Source organism: Oreochromis aureus, linkage group 23 (assembly GCF_013358895.1).
Source record: "Oreochromis aureus strain Israel breed Guangdong linkage group 23, ZZ_aureus, whole genome shotgun sequence".
Taxonomy (NCBI): domain Eukaryota; kingdom Metazoa; phylum Chordata; class Actinopteri; order Cichliformes; family Cichlidae; genus Oreochromis; species Oreochromis aureus.
In genome coordinates, this window is record NC_052963.1 from 11,058,748 (window position 1) to 11,064,747 (window position 6,000).

Genomic DNA, 6,000 nt, shown 5'->3' on the forward strand with positions numbered 1-6,000 from the left:
GAAAAAATAGTTTTATAAGATGTCAGAGGGTCATCGGTTACTCTTGGAACAAGGAAAACTATCCCGTTAGTTTTATGAATTTGAGGCAGTGCAGCCAAGAGCTTTGGCTGTCGTTGACTTCTCTTGACTTCACTTGCACACAGGCCAGCCAGTGGTGTTATAAAAGCTGAGGTTCAGGGTATTAACAGTGTGCCAGAGGTGTTGAATTCAAAGAAGTGGGCTCAAGCTGTGGTTCTCTAAGCATGTCTGTGTTTTGGACTCATGAACTGTCACGATGATGATTTTGGATGAATGCCTCTTGAGAAGAAAATTGCCACTTAAAGATTTTCTTTTTCATCCTAATCATTACCAACGCAAACATGCTGCTTAAATTCAGACGATCTTTGAACGCATCTCCACGTGCCTCTGGAATAGCATTCTGGCTGTTTTCAAACTCTTAAAAAGAGCTGCCAAACTTTTCACTTTTGATAAAGTTTTACGGTTTCCAAAGAAGGAGGGAGTGGGGATCTCAGATGTTACACATTTCAGTCTTTTTAGAGTGGAAGCCTTTTGATCTCCAGACTTTTGCCTGCTTCTCCAAGCGCATTGATCAGCTGGAGCGAAGTTTTATCCAAAAAGAGGGCTGACCTCTTTTCGGGTACTCAGGGGTTACTGCCTGCTGCAGCTGCTTCTGTGGACCAAGAGCTAAACTGCAAATCAGAGAGCTTTTCAACACTCACAGTGGGGACTGCTGAATGCCCCATTCAGTTCAATTTAGCTCACGTTCACTCTTAAGTCCTGACTTTTTAAGCTCTATGATATTAATTTCGGTTCTATATTTATTCTGTTGTTTTCTGTTTACATCCTATTGTATGAGTTAACCCCGTTGCTGAGGTGTGGACCGTAAAGCAGGAAGAGTTAAGCGTGTCATACCCTGATTATGATGCGGGAGAACAACATGTTACCTTGCTTGTTTTGGGAAAGTTCTACACTATGCTTCCCTTAAACACACCCTGGCTTCCTCCCATATCGCAAACGTTAATGACTAATGTCTGCATATGATTGTGATGCAGGAAGTAGCTTATTCTGGGACACCCAGGCGGCCATGAAAAGTGACGCCGACGTGCGGTGTTAGGTGGAGGCCTGAGCTGACGTTTATAATTCCCAGCACTGCCATGACCAGTTGTGGAAGGGCACGGGCGTGTGTCAGGATCCGGAAGGTGAAACCTAACAGAGTAACTGTAAGGTATAAGCGGATGGAGGTCAGGAAGTGAATTACAATAGCTTTCAGGAAACGTGGCCACTGCACTGTGACTCAGCAAAAGCTGCCAGGGTGATTGAGAAATGCTCCAGTTTGAAAGAGTACAGCGGGATCATTCAGAATTCCCGGCCTTTTGAGATTATAGAGTGCAGTCTATCTTTCATAAGAAAATTGCAGTCCGTTTGATGAGATTATCTTCTTTATAAATGCCCTTTTAAGGTATTGTTACTCAAATGACATTAACTTTGATTTCTGCAACTTCAAAGTAAGAGTTGGAGGTCCTCCGAGTTTCAGAAGCAGACTTCAGAGGTCCAGAGCTTATGTAGAGTGAAAGGTGATCCATTTGCTGTAGGAGATTTGGTTAGTCAAGGAAATTAACCTGCTGGGGAGTTCCCTTGATCTGCTGCCTCTGCTTTAGCCTGTAATGAGCCTTGGCAATAAGAGAGGTTTGTGTCTGTGTGTTTTGATGTATCTGTTTCACTTCAGCGTATGGGGAGAAGTATCCAGGCTTGAGATGGTAAGATAGGGTGGGTGATGGAGCAGGGAAGAAAAAGGAGGAACTCTGGGAAAACTCTGGGTGACTGGTTGTACTCTTTTGTTCTGGATGTCAAGGTCATGACCCCTTTTCTGTCATTAGTGCAAATGCCGTTGAACCTGAGGGGGTCTTGTAGTCACGAGGTCGGAAAACTGTAGGTGACCGATTATAATGCATAAGCCACAAAGGCACTTTGGCTTGGGAAAGAGTTTTTGGAGCGGTCCACGTCTGTGTCCAACAGCGTGAGAGACAAAGAAAAACAGACACAAGAGGAAACCATACGCAGGCACACGCTGCTGGACTGGGCCTCGATGTAAAGCAAATCAGGCGTACCAACATCCCGTTTTAGCCGAGTCACAGTACGCAGATAAATCAATCTTCATCTGTATGGCACAGACTGCAAAGGGACTTGCAAGAACAGAGGATCGCAGATCTGGAGATGATCGCCTGTTTCAGTGGCTTGTGCTGTCTTTGATGAGTTGACAATATGCTTAGCATCACTCCAAGGACCGGGCATTGAGTTCATCAAGTCTGGATAAATGCAACCAAAACAGCAGACATCCTACCATCTGTTGGGTTCTGACAGTGAAAAGAAAGCCTCTAGATTGGCTATAGCTTGGGAAAGTATTATTTGATTTAACAGTGAATCGAAATTAGAGACAGACATGCACACATACCAATTAATTATTCCTGATTCGTGCATTGTTTTTGCACAAGTGAAGCGCACAAGCTAAATAAGTGGTCAGATATAAAGTGGGTCACCTGGCTAGCTTCCATCCAAATCAAGCTAAGCCAGGTCTCCGTCTCTATCACCTGGCTGTTATGATAGGCTTTACATTGCCATGGCCCACAGAAGACCCTTGCATAAGCTGGGAGAGGGAGAGAGAGCTTTTCTTGAACCGTGAAGGAAACGCTGAACTGGGCTTTTTCACTGGGCTAATTTAAGAGAACCCTGTTGTTTTAACACCTTTTCAAGGCTCTGCACTGTTTTTGGGGGGAGGAGGGGGAAAAAGAGGGGGAAGCAGACAGAGAGATTCTTAACCCACCGCCCTTGGGATACCAGTCTGCATTCCTGCTTTTGGCTTGACCACGACAGGACCCCTGCAGTAATACTGAGTGAGAGTAGACTCTCATGATTATACTCAGTATGCGTTTGAAAGTGTTTATTTAATGGTTTTATAATATTGAAAGGACTCAGAGAATATTTCCACCCAGCTGTGCTCATGCCCAATTTCAGTAGGTACAAAGAAAGTGGAACATTTCAGAAATTTAGAAAGCTATAAATGTATTATTATGTTTGGCTTAATATTGCTTCACAGCAGGAACTGTTTCTTCTTGCTGTTCAGTGTAGGCCCAGCTTCTGCTCTTTGCAGCCGTGCACTGCAACATGTTTGCAATCTACAAGCTAACAAATGCAGACAAACCAGTTTTTGAATATTTTGTTAGGGTTTTGCTTTCATCGGCTGCAGATATGATAAATAGTGACAGATAACCCCCCCCCAAAATGGATTTGAGCTTTGCTGCAGTAGAGCTAAAGGGAGCAATGTGTGATTGGTCAATTGGTAAATGACATTTTATGCATTTAATGATCCTCTCTCATCATAACAAGATGTGTTAGCATCATTGTGAGGTAGCCCAAAGATGGTCACTTGCTAATGGCCACTAGGAAGGATCAGATTGTATTGAGGTTTTGTGGACCACTAAACACATGACTTAAAGTTGCCTGCTATTTTGTGACAACCATGCTAACAATGTAGGATAGAATAAGTCAGTCGCTAGCTTATTGCTGTTGTGAAGGTTTAAATGGAAGTGATGGACTTACAACCACCGTCCAACTGTAGCAACATGGGGAAGGTTTACTTTCAAAGTAAAAGTTGCACCTTTTGAAACAGCGCAGAGGCAGAACTTTAACTCTGAAGGTGTCATCCTTTTTCTAGCATTAGTCCTGCTGGGCTGGTAGTTAGCTTGTATTTGCAGACAAACATGATAAACTACAGGCAACTGTGTCAATCTGCTAACAACCAAAGATATTTCTAGAAGGATTTTGATGAGTTTAAAGTCTCAATAACTAGTTTCAAGTCTAACTGAACAAATCAGAAACTCCATTACAGTAGAAAGGGAAGGTAAAGCAGGGTATGTTTTAAGGCTAGTTTAGCTCCACCAAAATTGGGTGGACTTAAGGACTTGTGTTTCCGCTAGTTAGATGACCTTTTATATAGTATGTATTAGGTTTGAATCTGCTGCTATTAATATCGTTAAGACCAAAATACACACAACACAAGACAATCCCATTGCTTTACTTTGCATTATTTGCTTGTTAGCAAAGAGTAAAAGATATATGCGCAAACATTTGCATGTTTGCTGTGTTAATGTGCAGTGCAGTAAAATAGTGTAACTTACAAATGACAAGCTTACTTGAACAAGTGAAGCAAATCGTGCATGTACAAAATGTTTGCACACACCTTCAGATAATCTTGGCGCATTTGCAAGCTATTCCCACACAATCAGATGTATCCGATGCACTTAAAGACTAGCTTATGTTTGATCCCACAGAGTTTCTGTTGTCATGATGCTAAAAAGATTTAAGTGTGGTACATGTATGAAAGGGACTGTATTGAATATAGAAAGAGAGCTGGGTAGATGATCTAAAAGCTCTAGAGGTTTTTGTTGCCTGCTGAGCTCATCAGTGAGTCAAGGAAGGAAGTTTGACGTGTTCTTAGGCTTCCTGGATCCTTTGCCTCTTTCTCCGTGTGTGAATTTGCATTTGAACTCGAGATGCAAACTCAGCACTGAGTTTGCATCGCAAACTCTTGCCAAATTATTATTATTTCTTCTTTCTCGTCTCACCTTGTCTTTGTGCACTTCTCGGCCTGCTGGCACAGAGGTTCTCTTCAGTAAAACATCCATGAGTGGTTTTGTCACATTGTAAAGTCATCAAAAGGTGGGCGAAGCAGCAGGGCTCCTCAGCTTGCTCCCATGTCTGACTCGTTTCCACCAGATTGTTATGACTTTTAACAATCACGTCCTGCCCACTCATCCCGTGGGAAGAGAGGGGGAGAAAAGGTGGAATAAGAGATCTGGAGGGACCGACAGACCACTGGGTAAGAGATACGAATGTTGGATGATGACACATATGGGGCTGGATCCAGTTGTGACTCTCCAACAAGCTGAAGACAGGTGAGAGTGACAGATTAGAGAGAGAAAGTGCTCCTGTCACTGCAGCATCAACTTCAAATGGAGACTTTGGGCTTGGATGGACTTTGGGCCTGCAGTTTTGGATGTGTTCCCATGATGACTTTAATTTCTGACTCTCCAGGAAAGTTACCATAAATCTTTCTTTTCCACTACTGCAAGTGGCTACACTGTGACCTTTCAGCAGTGATAGTCTTTATGGTTGTTCTCCCATCTCGAGCTCACAGATGCCAACACTTATTTCACGCCTTCTCATAAGAAAAAGCATAAAACAATTGTTTGCAAGTTTTCTTCGGTCCAAAATCAAAAGGCCCTGAAGAGGCAACAAGCTGCTTGAAAAGTGGAGTGCTCCGTTAATTTGCAGTAAAATGAAACATTCTTTATTACTGCCAACATCTTTCCAACTAATGGTCAGCTATAAAAGGTTTTATGCATTTATGTCTTATATCGCCTGCCGGCGTCAAGTGCGGACTGAAACAATTTAGACTTTTGCACGGAGCTGAGTATGTGCGGCATCCGTGAAGAACCATTTATTGGGGGTATAAAAACATGTTTTGAACTTTCATGGTAGCTAATAGTGGTTATTGTGGCAGTGCCAAGTGGTAAACATTGTGTCGCTGTAGTCAGTCAGGATTTTGTATTCTCTCAATTTGAAATGAACTACGTCTTTGCATTGGGTATATTTTGAAAGCTTCCTTCAGCTCACCGCTTTCTACACACCTGACCAGTTTTTTCGACCAAATTATTTTACCTTATGGTAAATTGTCACAGATACACATTATGTTAGAGATATATTGTAAATGAAACAGCAAGGGCATTGCATATGAACTTTTAAGCAAAGAATTTCCTAAACTAGCCAAGGCCCACTCACAGAGTTCTAGAGAACACTCAGTGACTAGTTGGAAACCGCTGGTCATGAGGGAAATATGACTATTCCCCAAACAGGAAAATGGAAGGCCATTGATCTCTGTTTCGGGTTTGTGTTGCACTTTTTCAGCTGGGATACTAAATGGCAGGTGTTTGCAGACAAGAT